Consider the following 24,269-nt stretch of genomic DNA (forward strand, 5'->3'; position numbering starts at 1 on the left):
GTTTCCACGGCAATATCTGAAATGCATTCAGAGTGAGCAGGAGGAAGAGATGGAATCCACAGGGTCTCCTACTCCACATCAGGGTCATCAGCAATAGTGGGAAATCTGTGGGCAGCACAATGACAGAGGGGGCAAACAGGGAAATCACGGACACCCAGAGCATTCATATTTTTACACCCCTTATTACTCTGAGAGCTCCGCAGGTGCTGACCAGGACCCCAGGCAGATGACCCACTCTGCAGCTCACCTGTCTGCTACATCCTTGACAGGTTGATATTGGGGTACAGGTCAGGGAGGAGGTAGATGATGGACAATGGGAAATGGAGCTTATCAGAGAAAGGACTATTGGTTCTGTGCACATCGAGAGCCAGAACAAGAAATTCTTCTATATGGAATTTATTAGATCAGTTAGGGAAGTAAGGAGATAAACAGGAAAGAGCACTCGCCTGGAAGTCAGTTTGTTTTGCCCTTAACTAGCTGGATGAGTTCGAGATTACGCATTTGTTTGTCTCTGTCACTACAAGTGACCTTTAGTTCAAACCCAGTCTTGCTGATTTTACCTCAGTGCTCAGTTCACACTTGGGACCTCAGCAAAATGTTTACTGATTGGATACACGAGGGAAAGAAGAACATTGTTTGTTGGGAGGGACCCATTACTTGTCCAGCCCAAATTGTTCGCTTTAAAGATAAAGAAATAAAAGCCTGGTTAGTCAGTTAGTTGCTCAGTCATGTCTGACTCTTGGTGACCCTGACCAGTCCACCCGGCTCCTCTGTCCGTGGAATTCTCCCAGCAAGAATCCCGGAGTGGGTAGCCATTCCCTTCACCCCGGGCTCTTTCAGACCCAGGGACTGAACTCTGGTCTCCTACATTGGCAGGCAGATTCTTTACCATCTGAGCCACCAGGGAAGCCTAGAGAGATGAAATAACATGATTGAGGTCCCACTACTTGTTTGTTGCAGAAATTAAAATTTAAAAAAGGATGACGATGATGATAATTAACATAATCAAGTGCTCAGATTGTGTAACCTCAGTGTTGGTGATTTCTTAGTTGGTTCTTAGCTTCCTACACACTCTTGTATTTTCTCCTCTGTATCCAGGATTCAGAAACCTGAAACTTACATTTCCCGGACTTCCTTGCTAGCTTGGGTTAGGTTCTATCATGGGAAGCCCTCACAGAGACTTGGGAGAAGTCATGATATCAATATTGTAACTAGTTACTTGCCTGGTTCAGGTGACCGCAGGCTGCCGTGCCTGGTTGGCGAGCAGCAGCACCCCTGGGTTTACTGGGGTCCTGCAGTGTCTGCAAGGGCCCAGACTTCTGCTTCCTCACTGCAGCAGCGGTGCAGGCTCCAGCAGAAGGGGCAGCGGTGGCCTCATGAGACAGTGCTTGTGAGCAAGGGTAACCCCCTCTCCTCTTTCGCTCCTGTCTCAAGGGGTAGGGTCTTCCTGCAGTTACTAACCTCTCTCTGGGTAACACTGTCTCCCTAGTTTTGCTCCAACAGCCCATCCTAAACCCCAGTAATCTCTGGTATTAAATCTCCCCTGATGAACCACTGAAAGTGTTTCATACGGATTCTTTCACTGAATTCTCATAGCAACATAGGAGATGTGAGCTATTATAATAGAACTATGCTCCTGTTTTACGGATGAGAAAACTGAGGTTGAGAGACACTAAGTGACTGGCCCAGGATCACACAGCAAGGTGGGGGCAGAACAGGGACATAAAACAGGGCTACCTATGCCTAAAATTCCTGTATTTAACTCTACACCTCAAGAGCAAGCCTGCTCCCCTGTCAGATTATTATATTGAGGTGGTTTAGAGACTCACCAGGGCTTCCCAGGTTGCTAGTGGTAAACAGCCCTCCTGCCAATGCAGGAGACATAGGAGAGGCAGGTTTGATCCCTGGGTTAGGAAGATCCCCTGGAGGAGGGCAGGGCAACCCACTCCGGTATTCTTGCTTGGAGAATCCCATGGACAGAGGAGACTGGTGGGCTACAGTCTATAGGCTTGCAGAGTCGGGCACGACCGAGGCTCACAGTGTTGGGATCTTCCTCCCCTGTGCTGTCTGGGACTGATTTTAGTGGGCTGTCTTCTTTAAATGCTCTTTTTCCAGGACCCTTGTTTTCTTACCTCTTGACTTGAGCCTGATGAAGTAATTTCCTCCACTAAAAGCTTTATAGGGATGGTATATCTTTTAGCAGTAGAACAGCTAAGGGCCTGGCTCTGTTGGTGGGAAAGCAGGGAGGTTAACGTGAGTGAGGGTTTGAGAGAAGAGGAGGGGGTGGGATGAACAGACCCAGGGTTAATACACAGGCCTCTTCTCTGCCAGGCCAACACTGAGGGCCTGGCTGGGGGTGGGGCTGGACCAGGGACTGGGGACTGAAGGAAGAGTTCCCGTAAATGGCTTAGAAAGGTGCCTGGCCTACCATGAAAGCGAAAGTCACTCAGCCGTGTCTGACTCTTTGCGACCCCATGGACTACACAGTCCATGGAATTCTCCAGGGCAGAATACTGGAGTGGGTAGCCTTTCCCTTCTCCAGGGGATCTTCCCAACCCAGGGACTGAACCCAGGTCTCCCACACTGCAGGCAGATTCTTTTCCAGCTGAGCCACAAGGGAGGCCCAAGAATACTGGAGTGGGAAGCCTATCCTTCTCCAGCGGATCTTCCCAACCCAGGAATCAAACCGGGGTTCCCTACATTGCAGGCAGATTCTTTAAAACTGAGCTACCAGGGAAGCCAAGTTTACCATGAGCACTCAACAAATGTTAGCTTAAAAAAAGGCCACCAGGCATAAGGCACTGCGAGAGACACTAAGACAAACAAAAAAGGCAGCCCAGCCAAAGGGGACATTCCACTGGGAGAGGCTGAGATTCCTACTCACGCAGCTGGGAGGAAAGGGCTGGGAAGCCAGCACAGGCCTGCCGTCAGTGTCCCGGGGAAGGGCAGGGGTCCTGGCAGGCTCTAGGCTTTGAGCAGGCTCTTAAAGTGGGGTAGGCGTGAAGAGATGGCAACAGGGGAGGGACATACCTTTTCCCTGAGAAAAGAAACTGTAATCAGAGTTATCTCCTGTTGAAGTCTAAACTCTGCAGACAATATTTATGCAGCTCTCCCATCTCCCCTGTAGATGTCTGAGGGTAGTTCCGATGCTGTTCAGGGTTGAAGTGTTCTCTTCAGAAGATGAATTCAAGGCCACTTTTGGTCCTTTCCGTATTCTTTCCAGTCCTTCATCTTCCTTCAAGCACTGCCCACCTCCCCCAAGGCCCCAGGACTGTCACTAGAGTGGCCCAGTGGGAATAGGACCCCCTCCCTCCATCAAAGCCCACCTGCCTCCCTGCCTATCCTTCAGCCCCCTGCTACTGCACCAGAGAGCTATTTTGATGAACTCACTTTCAGTAAGATGTCAATGGCTTGTTACAACTTAAAATGTTCTTCTCTCAACGAGCATTTGTGTTTTAACACTGGCCTTCAGCACTTAATTCAAAGGAGCGCGTAATGTGGAATTTCAAAGGACGTGACATAGAACTTGTATCAGTTAAGAATTCATTTGGCTATCACAGAGAACCCTATTGCCCTGGCTTAAACAAGGGAAAGTGTTTATTTGTTATACGAAAAACATATACATCTCTTTCACACACACACACACACACACACATGAGTGTTGATTTGCCCAGGATGAAGGGCAGCAAAACATGCTATCCCAAAATATGCCACTTTGGCATGTGAATTATTTTGAGCTGAAGGCAATCAAGACCTAGAGACTCAGGAAAAACTTTTACTTCTCCCTTAACTACCTTGAAGAATTTAGATAGGGAACTGTACCAAAAAAAAAAAAAAGATTATTACCAGAGATAACGTTTTTATCTGAAAGGCATATCTGCATGGCATGGCAAATTTCTAATTACCAAACATCTGCTCATCTCATTGTTCTGTGAATTGTCCTCCCGCCACCCTTACTTGAAGCCCCTGACCTCTATCCCATTTCTTAGCTGAGGGTGCACATAAGCTCAACTGCCTGACTTGGTCTTGAGTCTCATATCCTTGGAACTTCTGGACATATGGAATTAAATTTTTTTTCTATTAATCCGTTTTTTGTCAACTTAATTATAAGAGCATCCAAAGAATCTAGAAGTGAAGAAGGGAGCATTTTCTGCCCCTACAAGGGCTTGAAGGGCAACTTTGAAACGCCGCCACCTGCCTTCTCCCTTTCTGCGTTATCCCTATAGTTGCTGGATGCTGCTGCTCCTTCGAGCATCACAACCACAAAGGAGCAAAAGGAAGAAGGTGGAAGGCAAAGGGACACAGAGTAGGACATGGATGGCTACCTCCCTGGGGATGCTGCCTGCATCTCATCGGTCAGAGCTAAGTCACACAGCCAGTCACCATGCAAGGGAGGCAGTAAGTGAGCTTTTATTTATTTTTAATGGTTCAGCAAAGCGACACTCAAAACCCAAGTGAGGTTCTATTGTAGGAAAGGAGAATGACTGGGGAGCTGGCAACAGCAGTATCTGCCACAAAGCAGGCACGTGCTGGGTCTGGGGACACTTCGGGGACATCTTGGCCCACCCTCAGTCTGTGCAGAAGCTGCAGAGTCAAGTGCAGAGAAATGAAGCAAGTCTGAGCAAAACTAGACCCCACCCACCCCTCCCGCCCACTCTACCTATTGCATAAACTGTCCACTCCTTACCTAGGACACACCAGAAAGGCTTCATTTTTTTTACCTCCCTCCCTTTTAAAAAGAACACTTCAACCATTTCTAAGCGTACGCGTCAGAGCCATTAAACACACTGACAGTGCTGTGCAACTGTCGCCACTACCCCATTCTTTGCTTCTCATTTCTAATCTAATGTCGATTTGTTCAGGCAAGGGGGTTCAGAGATGGGGACTGGAAATACAGGCGAGATAATTTTAACCGATTGAAAAACCAAGTATTTTCACTTTTCAAAGTGGCAACAGTTTAGTAACATGTATTTTCTGCCTGGAAACATATGGTTTCTTATCTGGATTATTTATCCCCTTCAATAAATGGTGCTACACGCAACTCTCCTGCACAGCCAGCCAGCATCGGGGCTATGAGCTGCTCCATCTTTTATTCAAGGGCATCAATACCAATCCCCTTGTGTTTTTTCCTCAGAATCTACAAATAAATTATTTCCTTTGAATGTTCCCGGGGCCATTTTGTGATTTTGGACAGATGAACATTTCTCCGGATTTCTAAATCCTCTGAATTGGGCCATAAACAGAACGAGGAAGAGACATTTGGGGGAGGTAAAGGCAGCCCCCAGTTCACAAACAACCTTCCACGCTTGGAAAAATTCCCACTGAGTCTCACAGGCAGAAAATCGAGTCCTGTTACTTCAGTAGACTGTGGAACTCTAGAGGGAGCCAACTGGTGCAATTTCCATCTCTTGAAACATTTAAAATGTATCTGATCAAAGGAGGAGAAAATTAACCACAGTGTAGGAAGCTGGCAGGGGGACGGACAAGATGACCTAATTTGCCTTTCCCATTACTAATTTCAGTAGGCGTCTTCTCTGGGAATTCCACACTGAAATTCCAAGGCAAGTCCACCTCCATGGGTTTCTGATGGCTGCAAGCATGACAATCAGGACTTGTGGTATTTGAAGCTTCTGCTGTTGCATCCTTTGGGGTTAAGCATGGAACTAAATTCTCCTCAGATGGATACACTGGGCCCCATTCTTATCTACATAATAACTATGGAGAAATTTTCCCTTTGGGTTTCAAAGGACGTGAGCTTGGTCTATCAAAGTTGGGCCTATGCGATGAATTTATTACTCGCTGAAATAAAAATCAACACAAATATGTCTTTGCCTTAATAAAAAATAAAAAAAAAAAAAAACACCAAAAACCCACACCACTTAGTTGCTTTACCAACCTCTGGATTCAATTAATTTTTAACATGGAAGTAAAGTTCCCCTTTTCTTTTTTTTCTCCTTTCAAGCCAGACATTTATTTTTAACAAGGGATGAAATCATCTGAGAACAAAACGGGACATCTGTTACTTTATATCTGTTTATTTTAAGTACTTAAATCTGAGTTTGATTTCACACAATTTTGACATCGTTGCTTCATTAATAATCCTTACGTAATTGTGACCTCGGAGTGCGCCCCGCGATTGCAGCATTCACTTCCCATTAGGGCAGAGTCTGATAAGAAAGCCAGAGTCGCCCTGGGATGGGTGAGGCTTCCCTGTTCAAAGCTGGGCTGAATGCTGACCTCAGCAACAACAGGAAACCACCTCAAAAAGTGCAAGGAGAAGGCCTCTGAGGGGGCCAACATGGCAAGCAAGGGCCTGTGGTCTGCTCTCAGTGTTGGCACCGTCTCATTTTGCAGGGGTTGAGTTGTTGGATGGGCAAACAAAGACCGCATTTGTTGCAGGAGAAATAAAAGACTGAGTAAGAAATGTGTGATGAACACATGCACATGTGTGCAGAACGTAGCTACCCTTCATGCCCCAGGTTGGCCAACCTGCCTTTCAAGGGCTCTTGGATGCTGGCAGAGTAACAGGGAGGCTGATGCAGTGCTGGGCTGAGGTGGAAGTGTGAGGGTCTCACAAACAAGCCACGGGGGCCTGGCAAAAGGAATGGCCCGGTATACCTGTGGCTGAGAAGCAAGGTGTGGGGCCTAGAGATGGGGATTTAGAATAAGGGCAGAGTGATTTTTAATTGGTTCATTTATTAAGAGATTAAATTTTAATGAGCTCTATGCAAGGCTTTGGATATCCACTGGGAAACAGACAATCCTTCCCTCTCTGAAGGTTAGCAGAGCCATGTGCTATGAGAATGACTGAGGGGCCTATTTGGAACTTGGGGTGTCACAAAAGGATACTCAGAGAGGTCAAATGTAAGCTGAGACCTGAAGGATGTGAAGGAACTGGGTATGGGAAGAGAAAGGGAGAGAGAATTCAAGCTGGAGGAAACAGCCTAGCGGAAAGGCCAGAGGGGAAGGGGATTGGTTTGTCAAAGAAATGGAAAGGAGGGCGATGTATCTGGAGGGTGGTGTGTTTGGAGTGCTGTGAGAAAAGCAGAAAGATGGACAAGGGAAGGAGGGGGAGAAAGGTGGAAAAGAAGATGGTACACACTCCCAGTCTGGCGGGTTGCGGGGAGGTGTTTAGATTTGACTCTATGTACAAGGGAAGTTACTGATAGTTTTAAGAGGGCAAATGACAAGACTTGGTTTGTGCTTTAAAAAGAGAGTGCTGGCCATGCAGGGAATGGATTACAGTGCACAGGAGTGGGAGCTGGGAGATTAATTTCACAGGCTGCTGGTGTGATCCAGTTGAAAGTGGCAGTGGAGGTGGTGGGGAGGGGCTGGATTAGGAAAATCCTGGTTAAGATCAGCTGGGAATGCTGATGGGTTGGCTGAGGGGCATGGAGGAGGAGGAGGGATGGAGGTTTCTGGCTGAGGTATCTGGGTGAATCGTGGTGTAATTTACTGACATGGAAAAGGTGGGGCAGGGCTGGGCTGGGTACCAGGTTGTGGGGGTAGGGTTGGGATGTGGAATCAAGCATTTTGTTTGGGATATGCACGCTCTTAGATGTCAAATTAGCAGTTGAATATGTGAGTCTAAAGTTCCTAAGAGAGGTCTGGCTTGGAGATAAAAATAAAGCATTGTTGGCAAGTAGATGGTTTTTAAGCCAAGACAGTGAAGGACGTTACCTAGATTTTGAATACAAGTGGATAAGTGTATTGGCTAGAGACTCTGCAGAAAAGATACTATTTACCTCACAATATTTTTTGAATTTTAAAAGTAAATTACAGCCATGCTATTCACCCCTAAATTCTTCAGGCTTCAAATAAATGAGGACATAGTCCTGCTTAAGTGAAATTCCAGACAAGGACATTTATGGTCATTAACTCAGTGCCAGGTTCCTTTCCCAATGCCTGGACTTATCCATTTACATTTTTCTTTAATCCTCACAACAAGTCTATGAATAAGGTGTGGGTGGCCCATTCTACCAGTGAGGACACTATATCCCAGAAGGGGATAGTTTAAACCAGACAACAGAGGCCTGTGGATCCAGGATCCAGCCCCAAGTCTGACCAAGTCCAAAGCTTTGCCTCCATCCCTCCTTCACTGCGTACAAAGGCCTAGAGACCTATCTTCATGGAAGGCATGTAACTCTTCTCATGCTTTGAGCCCTACCTTTGTCTTGGCCTGCTATTCTTACAGAATCATCCTCTGGTCTGAGCATTTGAGGTTTCCATTCTTTGCTGAGGTCAGAGATCTGTGCTCTCCTTTGGCCAGGCTACAGTGGACCACTCCCTGAAGGCATTAGAGGTGGGAGGAATCCAGCTGCAGCCTTCATCCCAATTACCATAGGTTTGAAAAGCCAGCTTTCATTCAATCCTCGGAGAAGGCAATGGCAACCCACTCCAGTACTCTTGCCTGGAAAATCCCATGGATGGAGGAGCCTGGTAGGCTGCAGTCCATTGGGTTGCTAAGAGTCGGGCACGACTAAGCGACTTTACTTTCACTTTTCACTTTCATGCATTGGAGACAGAAATGGCAACCCACTCCAGTGTTCTTGCCTGGAGAATCCCAGGGACGGGGGAGCCTGGTGGATTGCCGTCTATGGGGTCGCACAGAGTCGGACACGCCTGATGCGACTTAGCAGCAGCAGCAGCATTCAGTCCTAGGCTGCCCACGGGATGCAAGGAATGGGGGCGATGGCCTTCTCTCAGACCTTGGGAACTGAGCGGTGATGGAATGAGAGTTCTGATGCAGTGACAGGATGGAGCAGGGTGACTCACCATCTTTTCCCTGTAGTCATATTGATGCCTCATCCTCCCAGGGCTGCACTCCAGAGGAAAGCTTGGGGTTGTTCTCCTAGGGGGCCCTGCCCCAGCTTTCTGCATGCCATGGCAGGGAAGCCATGGGGAGGGGGCGTGTAAGCTTATTTACACTGCCAGTTGTACTCTCCCCCGGAGAGAGTATTCCTACCGCACCCCCACATTGTCCTTATTGTAGAATTTAAATGTAGAGAGGCCTCTGTCATTCAAAGGAGCATGTAAGGCTACAAGGGCAGGCATGGGGGGGTTCCCATCACTTTCCAGCCCCTTACACTGCATCAGTTTTCTTCACACTTTTATCTTCATTTGCTGTAAATGTGTTTTTTTTCCTTAACTTATTCTCTCTCTGCTAGAATTTAAGCTGCATGAAAGCACAACCTTTGGCTCCTGATTCATCTACAGAACCTACAAGAGTGCCTGACACATAATAGACACTTAATGCATACTTACTGAATTAACAATTGAATCAATCAATCATAGAGTAAAAATGGTCCATAATACACTTCTGCCTACCTGTTTCCAAGAAAACTAAAACACGTTCTCATTGAGCAAATCTTAACAACAAAAAGAAAAGACCGATTAAACGAAAGGTGGGGAAGGAAAGAGGGAAGGAAGGAAGAGAGGGAAGGTGGGAAGGAGGAAGAGAAATAGAGGCAAGAGTGAATACAGAGAACATCAGAGCACACTAGAGCAAAATGGAGACCCCAGGATGGCTTCTAAGGCCTGGGGGTGGTGGGGCATGGGAAGGTTGCATTACTCTAAAGCCAGAAAACCTCAAGGAACTGAAGCTTTCGATAATCAACTTATTCCAGGCTAGCTTAGAGGTCTGGAGAGGACATTCAGAGGCTCCGAAATACATCGATAATCAAGAGAAAGAGAGAGTCTTAAATTGAGGATGGAGAGCAATATAGTCAGGTTAATGGAAGCACTAGCAATATTAAATGAAATTGCCCTACCACTTCTTCATAAGGTGGCACTAGGGAGCCTGCTCTTTGCATAAGCGGGGGGGTCCTGGGATATGGCGGGAAGGCGGAGGAGGTGGGGAATCAGTCATGCAGCAACCATTACAGTTCACGGGAGCCCAGCTCGCAGCCCCTCGGTGTACCTGCCTCATCTTTACCCAGGCCCACGCAGGAGCCAGGCAAATTTGGGCAGGATTTCAAGGGAGCCTGGAGCCAGGGGAGCCTGCTTTAGTCCAATTAAATGAAGCAGTATCAGGTGGAAAGTAATTCTGAGTATTCACCATTATGGGGAGTTTTGTGTTTAAGCGCCTCTATGGACCTTCTTTTAATGAAGAACTAAACTGTGGGGTCTGGAGGTGGGCTGGAGGAAGTGCTCCAAATCGCAGCGCTGATTCCCTGCCCCGAAGCAGGAAGGCAGACAAGGGCCGGCACAGCTTCCAAAAGGCTCCATCTTCCAGCTCCTTCAGGCACTCCCACAAGGGCCCTGGGACTCCTCTGTGGATATGTCATTTTCCGTTCTGTAAAGATAATGGGAACCTCGGCAGGCCTGGGGGGTCTAAGAACCTGTATCTGAATGATCATGCGTGGAGCCAACTCACTGAAATCTTCAGGGGTCTTCTTTCTACTTCCTGCCTTCTTTCTCCTTTCCCCTGTGTCAGTCTCCCGAGGCAGCAGAAGCCAAGACGGTGAAGGTGAGCTAATAGCGTTTTGGAGACTCAAGACTATTATATAACCATGCTGGGGAAGAGCGAGCCCGCTGGTGTGTATAATGAATGCAAGAGGAGGAGGCTGCAATTCCTGAGTTCACATAACACAGAGAGGACGAGTTGCTTTTAAACTGTTGAAGATACTGGTTAGAGAAATCTGTCTATCCGTGGACATTTACAGAGGACTTAGAATGAACCAAGGGCTGTGCTACATCCAGGGGGCAGGCAGAGGAGGTGGATAATACAGAGATGTACAGACAGGGCCTGTGCCCTCCGAGGGCTCTCGATGGGGGACCCTGGAGATATTTGCAGAGCTAAAGAGACAAAGTAGAAATATGCAGAATAAAATAACCGTGTGTCATTTTACCCTTCAAACAACATAGACCCTTATCTCAGGCCCTAATTCTTGCCTGCCCACAACGGTCCTCTAGGCTTATCTGAGTACACTCTCCTGCTTACCTCCCCCACGATGGGCCAGCAGCGGCCCCTGAGGTTAGGGGGAACAGAATGCCCCAGCAACCAGTGTGATGTTGGTCAGCTTTTATTTTCACCATGTGCCAGTGATGCTAAAAAGTGCCAATGACGAAATAGTCCCGTCCCCACACCCCCAAAATCTTCTGTTGGTCTGAGTTAAACAATTGTTGCCATTACTGTGGCATTTTTGTTATATACATGTGTGTACACACACGGCCATATACACACATATATATGCACATTTTTACTGCTTATCATTTAGTAGAAAAAGCCTCTTGATGAAAGTGAAAGTGGAGAGTGAAAAAGTTGGCTTAAAGCTCAACATTCAGAAAACTAAGATCATGGCATCCGGTCCCACCACTTCATGGGAAATAGATGGGGAAACAGTGGAAACAGTGTCAGACTTTATTTCTCTGGTCTCCAAAATCACTGCAGATGGTGACTGCAGCCATGAAATTAAAAGACGCTTACTCCTTGGAAGGAAAGTTATGACCAACCTAGATAGCATATTCAAAAGCAGAGACATACTTTGCCAACAAAGGTTCGTCTAGTCAAGGCTATGGTTTTTCCTGTGGGCATATATGGATGTGAGAGTTGGACTGTGAAGAAGGCTGAGCACTGAAGAATTGATGCTTTTGAACTGTGGTGTTGGAGAAGACTCTTGAGAGTCCCTTGGACTGAAAGGAGATCCAACCAGTCCATTCTGAAGGAGATCAGCCCTGGGATTTCTTTGGAAGGAATAATGCTAAAGCTGAAACTCCAGTACTTTGGCCATTTTATGCGAAGAGTTGACTCATTGGAAAAGACTCTGATGCTGGGAGGGACTGGGGGCAGGAGGAGAAGGGGACAACAGAGGATGAGATGGCTGGATGGCATCACTGACTCGATGGACGTGAGTCTGAGTGAACTCCGGGAGTTGGTGATAGACAGGGAGGCCTGGTGTGCTGCGATTCATGGGTCACAAAGAGTCGGACATGACTGAGTGACTGATCTTATCTGAATCAGAAATTGTCATCCATGTAGTCTCCAGCACAGGCAGATACACATTCATGTTGCTTTTGAGAGTAAATTCTTAGTTGGGGAGCCTTTGAAGTCACACTGGGTGCTATTTATGTGTTCAACTCCTGTGATAGAATATATCTCTGCATTTGAACAATAAAAGCAAAAAAGAAGAGCAATAGTAAAAGATTGCGAGGATGAAACAACAAAATTCTGTTATTTTATGTGACCTCTTAGACAGTTTGTGTTTTGCATAGTCAAGGCAGTGAAACAGTGCAAACTGTGAGGTGTAATATATTGTTTAACACACATACATTTTAGTGTGTGCATGCTAAGTCGTTTCAGTTGTATCTGACCCCATGGACTGTAGCCCACCTGTACATGTACAGAGGACTGTAGCCCTCTGTCCATGGAATTCTCCAGGCAAGAATACTGGAGTGGGTTGCCATCCCCTCCTCCAGAATCTTCCCAACCCAGGAATTGAACCTGTGTCTCTTGCATCTGCTGCACTGGCAGGCGGATTCTTTACCATTCTAGTGCCACCTGGGTAGCCCACATTTTGGTGCATACACAAATTATTTTGCTGACTTTAAATAATATCTTCAAAATTGAGATTTTCTTTAAATTTCTAGTTTTAAAACTAAGTGAGAACTAGAAATAATTCCTAAGGAATACTACATGCTAATTCCTAAAAATTAATATTGTAGCATAGAGGAGGGGGTGAGAATGCCCTGCTCTGCATGTCAAATACACCAGTGACACCACAGCTCTCCAGAGACCTCAGAACTTGTCCCGGAAGGATTAGGACTTGAACTCCCCGCTGAATGTCACTTTGGTTGGTGGGGTTGCCTCATTTTCACACACCAAGGCAATCCAGGTTCCCCCATCTCGTGTCTTCTCTACGTTCCTCCATCTTGTTCCCAGTGCTTTCCACTTAGAACCCCGTCTGGTTACCCTATCTCATATTCTCCCCAAAAGAATTTGGGGAAGCAGAGCTGGCTATTTTTTTTTTTTTCTCTTAAGCCTGCCACTTGTTTCGTCCTACTTCCACTCCCAGGTTTTGTTCGGCGCTGCCTTAGTTCTTTGGTATTTACAAAGGAAGACTACCCAAAAAATGGTGCCCTTGGAAAGAATTCAGACCAGTAGATTTGAAGGAACCGCCCTCCCCAAGCCCAGATTAGAAAACTGATCAAAACAATTGCTTAAGAAGCCCACTTATTAAAGGACTGAAAACCATGAATCATGATCAGGGGATTTATCAGAAGTATTAAAAGAAGACATGTGGGACTGATTTCCAAAATAGAAAAGCATTATCTCCCTGGAAATAATCCAGGGAAAACAGAGAACTGGGAATTTCACTATTTTGCAAGAAAATGGAACAAATCTTAAGTGAGAAAAGCTCAGTGAGCAAGACAACAGGGCAGCGAGAACTTAACACAGCGTGTTTATGAAAAACCGAGCTTGCCAAACACACTGGATATCTTCTAACATTTCAGCTTCAGGATTAACAAATGAGGTGGCTTCAAAGCACTCCATATTCCTTCGTTTTTGTGATGGGTTTGATACTAAGACTAGAAAAGGGTTTGCAGTGATGGACATGGAAAGTGACTAAATGCCCCACGAATAGGTGGCACTGCCTCTGACCTGGACAAGAAGTTTTCAGCAAAGTGTCTCTCTTTTTCAGCAAAGGATCTCTCTCTGGCCAGGGTTGTTTCACTGATGTTCTCAAAGGGAGTCAACTAGCATCTTACTGGGTGGAGGAGTCCAGGCTTAAGAGCAATCCATTTGACAGAGACCAGGAGGATTAGTAGAGTCAAGCTCTGCACATTCAGGCAGCTGAGAGTGTGGACCCACAGAGCTGACCTAGAGAAGCAGAGTCTTGGGCTGGGGGAGTGGGCCCTCAGAGCCCAACTGGCAGGGTGCCACCTTCTTAGGCACTGACCAAGAGAGAGGTGTGTTTGGAAGAGACTCCCAGAACAGAAGAGTCTGGCCAAAAGCTGGAGGTTGTTAAATAAGAAGAAGCCTCAAGGCAACACAAGTTTCTTCTTATGTCTGAAAGGCTGATTTGCAGAAGAGGGACTGGTAAAGGTCAAACTATGGCCTGCTCCTGCCCCATCCACATGTTGAAACCCTAACCCCTTTACCTCAGGATATGACCATATTTGGCAACAGAGTTGTTGTAGGATGTAATTAGTTAAAATGAGTCATACTAGAGCAAGAAGAAGGTTTCCCAGGTGGTGCAGTGGCAAAGAACCTGCTTGCCAATGCAGGAGATTGAAGAGAGGCAGGTTCGATCCCTGGGTTTGATCCCTGCAGGAGGAAATAGCAACCCACTCCAGTATTCTTGCCTGGAAAATTCCCATGGACAGAGGAGCCTCGTGGGCTACAGTCCATGGCGTTGCCAAAGATCAGATACGACTGCATGACAGCGCATGCACACACACACACACACACACACACAGAATAAGGAGGGTCCCCAACCCAACATGACTGGTGACCTGATAAGAGGAATTTTGGAGACAGAAGCCCACACAGGTGGGATGCCAGGTGAAATGAAGGCAGAGACCTATACGCCAAGAAATACCAATGATTGCTAATGAGCCACCAGGAGCTAGGAGAGTAGGATGGAGGAAATTCTGCCTCACAGCGCTCAGAAGGAACCAACACTGACAACCCTCTGAATCATGACTTCCAGGCTCCAGAGAGTGAGATATCACCCAGATCATGGTGCTCTGTTATGACATCCTCGGGAAACTCACACAGCAGCCAAAGTCCTTGGGTGGTAGACATGACTCTCAGTGGCTGTGGAAGGCAGGCACTCGACAGGAGGCAGCGGGAGACCTTGCCCATCTCTCAGCCTGAGAGCAGGCTGAGCTACTTTCCATGTGGCGTGCTTTGTAGCACTGAGGATGCTTATGCAGAGATGACCACCTGCTCAGGATGACATAGGAGCAATTCCTGCTTCAGCAGTGACACAGGGATGGATCCTCTCCAAGGTTTCCTCCAGTTGTAAGAATTCTATTGTTCTAATTCTAAAGGAATTCCATGACAATAAAACATCTTCTTGAAAGTGGAAATTACTCTGTTTTCAGGACAGAATCTAAAGAACCATAAAATCAGAACCAGTAAACTATGATTCCACATGAGAAAAAGTATAGGTATTAACAAGGGAGATATTTCAAGAACACTGTAGGCAAGAAGTACACAAGGAACAGTAATGCTGAAAGCAAAGGGGGCAATGATTTATATTAAAAATGTATTTACGTGATGTGGCTGCAAACCAGGGTGGCTTAATCTGGGCATTAGCTGTAGGGGTTAAAAGCATGGAGTTCCAAGGCAAACAGGTTCCTCTCCTGCCGCTCACGAGCTTTGTTTAACTCTTCTGAGCAAGAATTTCCTCCCTGCAGGGTGGGACAATATCACCTGGTTCCCAGTGTTCCAAGGATGACATGAGATAATTAATGAAAAGTATGGGGCACATAGTAAGACTTCAATAAGGGATTACTATTCTTATTATGAAATTATTGTCCCCAGCACCCAAACAGAAGGCTGATTACATACACACACAGGGATGACAGAAATCAGAGCTTTAAAGGAAATTTTTTGTTACATTTATGACTTAAAAATGATTTTTTTTGATTAAATGTGACTCTTTCACTCTTTCTTAGTGTATATCTAAGTGAAAATATTGGGAATCATGCTTTTCTACCTCATTTCACACACATTTCAAGTGGACAAGATTTTAGGGGTGACCAGCTTCTCCCCCGGAGAAGGCGATGGCACCCCACTCCAGGACTCTTGCCTGGAAAATCCCATGGACGGAGGAGCCTGGTAGGCTGCAGTCCATGGGGTCGCTAGGAGTCGGACACGACTGAGAGACTTCACTTTCCCTTTTCACTTTCATGCGTTGGAGAAGGAAATGGCAACCCACTCCAGTGTTCTTGCCTGGAGAATCCCAGGGACGGGGGAGCCTGGTGGGCTGCCATCTATGGGGTCGCACAGAGTTGGACACGACTAAAGAGACTTAGCAGCAGCAGCAGCTTCTCCCCAGGTAGTGCGAGTGGTAAAGAAGACACCTGCCAATGCAGGAGATATAAGAGAGGCGAGGTCAATCCCTGGCTCGGGAAGATCTTCTGGAGGAGGAAATGGCAACCCACTCCAGTAATCTTGCCTGAAGAATCCCAGCGACAGAGGAGTCTGGCAGGCTACAGTTCAGGGGGTCACAAAGAGTCAGACACGACCGAAAGGACTTGGCACGCATGCACAGCTTATTTCTGGTGTATGACCTCTCACTCCTGGTTTTTTGTCTGTCAACTGGAACCAGCCTCACTACTTCCTCGGCATGGGAATGGCCCATCGGAATTAGGCGGGGCTAATGTCAGAGAGGGGGCGGAGTCAGCACTGCATGCCTGTAGCTTTGGGACGGAGATTGTAGGCACTCAGTCTGCCCCAAGTATAAATGCCCTCAGTCCCAGAGGAAGCCAGGGCCCAGTTATCCTGACAGAACCAGTCGGAAGGAGTAGTGCGTGAAATTAAGGTAGATGAGGCTTTAACCAAAGGAAAAACTTCTGTTCAGCAGGATCTTTGAGCTAATGAAGTGGTCTTTAAGGAAGCTTGAAGAAACCCTACACAGGAAGAAACACGGAAAAGGCACGGCCCTGCCTACCGAAACCCACGCGATTCAGCGCATCTTCCTCCTCTTAGTCTCCACAGCTCTCCCCCAGCTGCTACTTTGAAGCTGAACTGCTCCTACTTTGAGGCTCTGAAACATTCCCAGTGTTGTTTAAATGGGCCCGCACTTGTATTATCTGGTGATGGAATGTGGTCTCTCTCCCCTAGTCCACCCTCACCGCCTTCCTGCCGCCCCACTCCAGATCCATGGCAGGCCCTCGCAACCGGGCTGACTCTTCCCCCTCCGGTGTCGGCCTCCTCATTAGGCATGCTCCGTGGCAGGCTGGTGTCAGAGCCAGCCGATGCATCAGAATGCAGGGCATGCCTCGGGCTCCTGGGAGGCTGTACATTCCGCATGAAATATGAAGGCAACAGCCAGCCCTGGGGAGACCCAGGGTGAATTGACTGGAATAGCAGGCAAGGTGGCTACTACGGGAGGGGGCCCGGCAGGGTCGGGGAGAAGACGTGGGTGCCCATCCCCTATTTTAAAGGCACTCTTTGGCGGTGGAGACGCGAGGCATGCAGGGAGGGATGCCTGGTTTGTACGCCGTCTGGGCTGCTCCTGACACACACAGCCCCACCCGACTCCCGCCCCCACCCCGTTCATTCTTTCTGCATATGCTCCCCGTGTCCCCGTGATTATGGTGATGTGCCCTTTTGAGATAGGCAGCTGGCTCCCTCTCCCGCTGTGCTCATCACTGATTCTTGAGCTTCTCTTTGGGGACAACCTGAAATCATAAGAGCAGTCCGTGTGGATTTCGGAAGACCTGACAGTGAGAAGTGTAATAAAAGTAATGATTGTCCACAGGCCCCCGGGAGCCCTGTCACACAGCACCTTGGGCCTGCAGAGGCTAAGTGCGCTCAGCGGGTGGTGGCCTCAGATGACTCCACGGCCTGACATGAAAGTCTGCCTCCACCTTTCTCCCAAACCTCCTGGCTTCCAGCCAAGCCTCCTTGCTGGGGCTTCAGGCCGCCTTTCAGAAGTGAGGGGAAAATCATTTACATCCACCATAAGCATTAACCTCCCCACCATGTGTCTGGGACACATGAGGCATCGTTCTCTGTTGGCCACCTCTCTTAGACACGGTAGTGTGGTCAGTCTACATGGAGCTTCCTGAGCTCGTCACTCCATCATGACGCAGACAGCCTGGATTATATATACCCAGGGATTGGCACATAGTAGGTACTCAATAAGTACTGAATCAATTACATGTACTGAGTCCTCCCTCCCACGCCACCACATATCCAAGTCACCAAGACACACAAATCTACTGCTCTCTCCACATACAGCTTGAAAAGCTATTCTTTCCCTCTAAAACCACAATGCCCATTACAGAGCACTCCAACAGGCACAGGGTTGAGTCCATTTCTGCTGCTAATTAGAGAGCATCCCATCTTCTGACCAGAAAGCAAATAATTATATACGTATATGTGTGTGTGTATATCTATCTATCTATCTATCTATCTATCTATCTCCTGGGCTTCCCAGGTGGCGCTAGTGGTAAAGAACCCACCTATCAATACAGAAGAAGTAAGAGACATTAGTTCGATCCCTGGATCAGGGAGATCACCTGGAGGGAATGGAACCCACTCCAGTATTCTTGCCTCAAGAATCCCATGGGCAGAGAAGCCTGGCGGGCTAGATAGTCTATGCGGTCACAAAGAGTCAGACACAACCGAAAAGACTGACACATGCACATATATGTATCCCTCCACACCTTAAAAGAGAACACTAGGTTTTTTAAGGTCTTCATGGGGTCCTCAGGAGATGCTGACAATTCAGCAGAAGCTGTACAACTCTAAGCCCTTCTACAACCTGATATGTCATGAGCTGTAGGGTCATCCTGCTTTGCCCCTACCCATGACAGAAACCATCTGCATTCCTTGTGAGAGTTTCCTGCAAGAAACCCCAAAGCCATGGTGTCTCCTCAGAACCTAAGCCACTCTGGCCAGTGGTGCTGCCTAAGCTCAACTCCAGGAGGCACCCTTCACGCTGAGGCTGTCCTGCCGGCCGGCATGCGGAGAGACCACATGTACACTTGTCTTTTGTGTGGGAACCTTCAGCATGTAGAATGGTACTTCGTGACTTTGTATTAAATTTGCCAAGGAACTGGCTTCTTTGTGAAGAGCGAAGACTTGCTCCTACTGTTTGGTTCCTGACACTGCAGAGCAGGAAGCAGCAGAATTCAACTAAAATCCTGGCCTCTCACAAGACCAAGTTCCTCAGCGGCAGGCAGCGCTGCTGGTCATCACCAGGTCCCCAGCGGCTAGAACAGTGCACAGAACCGATGCTCCACCAACACTCTGGTTGACTTCGGCAAAATCTAGTCCCTTTTGCTCCAGCCAGGCAGAAGTTCAGAGCTGGGTCAATTAGAATCTTCCCTGGCTTTGATCTCCAGATCTTGAGAGAGAGAATTTCTCTCTCTGCGGAGCTGCTAAGGTGAGAGTAGGAAGTTAATCACAAAGAGAGAGTAAGGTTAGCAGACAAAATGAAGAGATGTTGAGTGAGAGAGAAGGAGGGAGAGAGAGAGAGAGAAGCGAGCAAATAAGCCAGTTCCAGTAACATACTATGACTGGGTATTCAGCCCCAGCTGAAGATCAACCCAGAATGTCTTAGTGATATGACTGTCTTAGATATTTATTTACTTAAGGTCATATTAGAAGAGGGTTTCTATCACTTAAAACCCAAAGTGGTCTCACTAGCACACCTGTGGTGGTGGTGGTTTAGTCACTCAGTCGTGTCCAACTCTTTGTGACCCCATGGACTGTAGCCTGCCAGGCTCCTCTGTCCGTGGGATTTCCCAGGCAAGAGTACTGGAGTGGGTTGCCATTTCCTTCTCCAGGGGATTTTCCCCACCCAGGGATCAAACTTGGATCTCCTTCATTGCAGGCAGGTTCTTTACCAGCTTAGCCACCAGGGAAGCCCACATGTTCCATATTATATCCCCTTTGGAAGCTATTCATTTACTCCATGCTAACTGCTGACTCTTTCCTTAACACCTTACATGTGTGGATCTTTTAAATGTCCACTTTTATACAGCAGCCATCTTGCCCATCTCTTGCTTGCCTGAAGCAGAACAGTGTTTCAGCCATGCCTCTCAGAACAGATGGATCTCTCCCACATGAAGAATGTAGACAGAGGGAAGTCTTCAAATTCCCTGGATAACAGACATAACTGTTTCCACCGGTGACAGATCCTCAAGTCCCTAGTGCTTCCAGTACCTGCTCCACTGTGCCCCTCAACTCTGCCTTGGACCTCAGCGAGGGTGCCCTGCTCTGTGCTCACCTCTGCATGGACAGCACTCAATGGCTGGTAGCTTATTCCACAGGAATGGGGTTTGTCTCCTCAGCTGGACCCGAGACAGGCAGTGTTCAGAGAACAAAGCGGGAACCAGATTGACGGTGCTTGGACATTTACAATGTGATGAACCCCATCCCCCGCACTGCACATCCCTGTGAAATAAAATACTTTCCCCGTCCACAGTCGTGGACACAGGCTCCGAGTGGCCCGGTTGTCACTTGCCTGTGGGCTGAGGTGCTAAGTGACAGAGCAGATCTGTCTGATGTGAGTATCCATGCTTTCTCTCCCTCCACTAAGCTGCCTCTGGGGCCATGTTTTGATAGGTTATGCAGACCACTCAGCACCACACCAACCATGCTGGAAAGCCAGTGTTGACAACACTGTTTATCCCCATCTCATACGAACCTAGTGGGGAGGGAATGTTAGGCCACCCCTCCATGGTGTGAGAGAATTGCCTGACATGGAGATGCACGGAAACAAGAGACGTTCGGAGTCCAATTTCCTTCCTCTGCGGCCCACCCAGCCTCTGGGGTCGAAAGCGTGGCCCCGGAACGCGCTCTGTTCCCAAACAGACGGGGATAACTCTGGCCGGCCGGCAGCCGTGGACCCACCTCGTTTTTGTTCTGCAGGTGTTGGAAAGAGGAGGCGGCCATCCCCAGCCCCCAACAGGGAAGGGTGGGAAGCGTGTGCACAAGTGTGTATGTGTGGTCTGTGGAGCGAGGGCCGGGCAGCGGCCAGTCTGCCAAACGACATTAAGAAACCGAAACATTTTCCACTGAGAAACAGAATTACTGCCCATGGAATTCTTACCCAGCTTGAGAAACAAGCAGCTCCCCCCGCCCCCCACCTCCACCTCTTCATTAGTTAAACAAAGAGGGTTATTTTTCAAATGAAAACTTTCAGTGTGGAAAACAAACAACCTAATTCCCCGGGCTTTTTGAGAAATGAGATTCTCAGTGCTCGAATAAACAGTGTCTGTGCGGACGAGCTGCTACAGAGGGCCGTGTGGGTGCCCTGACTGGCGAAGGGGCAGGCCTGACCAGCTGGGGACCCAGACCTCTGCTTCAGGCCTCTCGAAACAATTCCAGGTAGGAAGGCCAGCAGAAGCACGAACCATGACTTGGGAAGACTGAACCGTTCTGCTAGGGGAAAAATTCGAAAAATATTTTCTGTGTCTATTAAATGATCCTCTTTTTTTCCTCCAGCTTAATGAACTCCCTCTGGTTTGGAAAATAATCTGCAGACTCAAGCCCTGCTTGGTTCAATGGGGCATGCCCAACTTTTATGAACTTCCAATTTCTCTCAAACACAGATGGCCTTCTATTCACAGACCCAAGAGGTAGCATCATGGTTTTCTCTTGAGGTGTCCTCTTAGTGAAAGCTCCTGGTTACCTGCGTTTATTTGCACTGGTACCTGCAGACAGGTACCAGTATGGAGGCAGATTTGTTTGTTTTGTTGTTTTAGTCGCTAAGGTGTACTCTTTTGTAAACCTATGGACTGTAGCACGCCAGGCCCCTCTGTCCATGGAATTCTCCAAGTGACAAAACTGGAGTGGGTTCCATTCCCTCCAGGGAATCTTCTGACCCAGGGATCGAATTTGTGTCTCTTGCATTGGCATGAGGATTCTTAACCACTGAACCACCTGGGAAGACCATGGAGGCAGATTACTGGGGTTTAAATTCCAGCTCCATCACTCAACAGCCATATAATAGCACGCACTACCCTAGGGTCTTAGCTTGCCCATCTGCAAAGGGGGATAGCAATGGTACCCATGAAGACTAGATGAGGATATGTTTGTAACTCAGCACAGTTTCTGGACAAAAGAAGACACCACTACAGTTGTGACCAAGCTTATGAAGTTAGAGGGACATAGCATATGGTCATAGGTCCAAACTTTTTAAAGTAATAGATATTGCTCTTTGAGGTTCCTACTTTTCTCATCTCACTTATGGAGAGAGTGTTGTTTTAAAAAATAAAAGCAGGCACAAAATAGCCTCTCTTCACATCACAGCTTCCTTCTCCACTCAGTCCGTGAATGTTTTGGGGAGAGCTCTATTTAACTTGGCCGGTCCCTAGTTTTGCCGTGAGTAATATGTTGGGCTTAGTTTCAAACTCCACACAGCCAAGATTACTGGATACTTGAGCTTCCCCAAGCTGAGTTGATACAGCTGCTCTGCCCCTGGTCACTGGCGAGTTGTCCCTGTGGGCTCCAAAGGGTCTTGACACTGACAGATCAAGGTGAATGGGCCAGCCACCATGCTTGGGCACAAGGGCTTCCACTGAGAGATTCCCCAGGGAGACAAGACCCAAGAGCCCAGCGAACAAGTGATATAAGGCAGAAAAAGGAAGAGGATGGCTGGAGATGGCAGAGAGAGATGCAAGGGTTGGGGAGAGCAGGGCCCCCCTTGGAGCATCCTTGCTCCTGTGAAGGGAGCACAGGAGGTGAGAAGAAACCATCCTGAGAATGAAGTTACCATGGTGATAAAAGAAGGGTGTGAACCCCCTCCAAATCAAGATTTCTGAGACCAATTAGTGCAAATGATGGATACGGGCTTGAAAAAGGTTTGAGTGGGACTTTCTTTTAAACACAGATTTCATTTCAAATGGAACTGAATAAACTAAATTTAATTTAGATATTCCCCCAGGAACTTAGCTCTGGCATGGGGTAAGGCCTGCGCGTGCGGTCACTTGAGAACACATTCTATGAGGCGACGATGCCAGTGGACAAATAGAGCAAAGTGTTAATTTGAGGCCAGTCTAACCCCAATGACAGGCAGTCTGGTAAACAGACTGAAGAAGCTAATGACTATTTAGTGCTTTCTTTCGAGGCTAGGAAATGCATTTCTGCCTTCTAAGGTAGCAACAGCCTTACCTTAAAAGGTTTGGATTGATGGACCTAATAAAAGCCCCTTCCCAAGTCTGTTGGGAAACACAAGCATTTCAAAAGTGAACGATAATGTAGATGTTCTTGCAGCAATGTGATTATGAGCATACATTATAAATGATAATTACAATTAATCATATGAGCTTTCGTAGTCTCCCAGCATTATAACTTAACATTGGTAGATTCATATACCCCTTGTGTTTTCAAAGAAAACTTTTCCTCAAACTATACAATTTTCCCATTGATCTCTGTCTCTTGAAGATAGGTATATGATGGGGACTTGCGATATTCTGTAAGTTTCAGAACTTCATAGTCCACATGGCCCCTGAATAAGGCTCTCAAGGTCACTTCCATACTGTCACAATCCATTTATGCCCCTGAATGCTATCCATGCTGAAGCATTCCCTGACTCCTCCCTGCTTCCTAAATCAAGCTCCTGTTATTCTCTCCCATAATCCTCTCTTCTTTTGCCCTGACCACTAATCATGTTTTTTTTTTAATCATTTCTTTATATTTGTGAGATGTTTAGCCCCTCTTCTGGATGTAAGCTCAGTAGGAGAGGAATCCTGTTTCTCTTGTTTACCACCACGTAGTGAATACCTGGCATGGTGCCTGACAAAAGGAAGGAGCCAGTGAAGAATTGCTGAATGGATGAAAAAATGGGAGTTGCACAGCTAGGAAGAGCAGACCCATTCAAATGAGGATCTTCTCTTTCCGCTGACACCAAACATTCACAATCTCCTTAAATACTGCCAAGGTCAAAAGTGATTTCCCACTGGACACCAAGCCTAGTAGCATGCCCAGTCATTCACTTAGCTCCTCAGTAGTTCATCGAATCAGTAGAGGCTGATTCAATGAACCCTCCTCAGCATGAAATCCTGCTTTCTTGACCCCCAGGGCTCCCTCCATAACATTCCTCTCTCCTGTGCTCTCTGACTCCACACTCCTCTTACTACTTAAAGGGAGCTGGTCAGTGATGCTGGACTCAGCCTGATTATCTCCTTGAGCTGTTTCATCCCTTGATAACTCATTCAGACTTAGCTCCAGGCTTCGGCTTTATGCTGGTACCCATGAATCTACATCTCTAAAGTCTGCAGCGCTCGTTCTCCTTTCTGCTTTTCCTTTTTTAGAAATGTCACCATCCTCCCAATCACCAGGCTGGAAAACCTGGAGTCTTTTCTCAACATCACTCCTCATGGTTTCAAGTTAACAACATATTGAAAATATTCACTGTCTTCTCAGTGGTCTGTGATTCAAATCTCTTGATAGTCTGGACCTATCCTCTGTCAGACTTCCTGTATTTTTACCAATTCTTAGCTATACTTTATCCAAATGACTATTTCCAGGTTTCCCTTTTGCCAGCAATGCTCAAATGCTTCTACTTATACAGCCCAAACTCTACCTTTTCTTCAAGGATTATCTCAAACACTTCTCACTTTACAAGTCTCTTTTGAGC

General features: G+C 47.3%; 1 long non-coding RNA gene across 3 annotated transcripts in view; it reads right to left on the bottom strand.

The window, feature by feature from the left end:
- The window catches only part of LOC102395590, a 194,961-nt gene that overhangs the window by 35,605 nt on the left and 135,087 nt on the right, over positions 1 to 24,269 (bottom strand). The window lies entirely within an intron of this gene.

Source organism: Bubalus bubalis, chromosome 3 (genome assembly GCF_019923935.1).
Source record: "Bubalus bubalis isolate 160015118507 breed Murrah chromosome 3, NDDB_SH_1, whole genome shotgun sequence".
Lineage (NCBI taxonomy): Eukaryota > Metazoa > Chordata > Mammalia > Artiodactyla > Bovidae > Bubalus > Bubalus bubalis.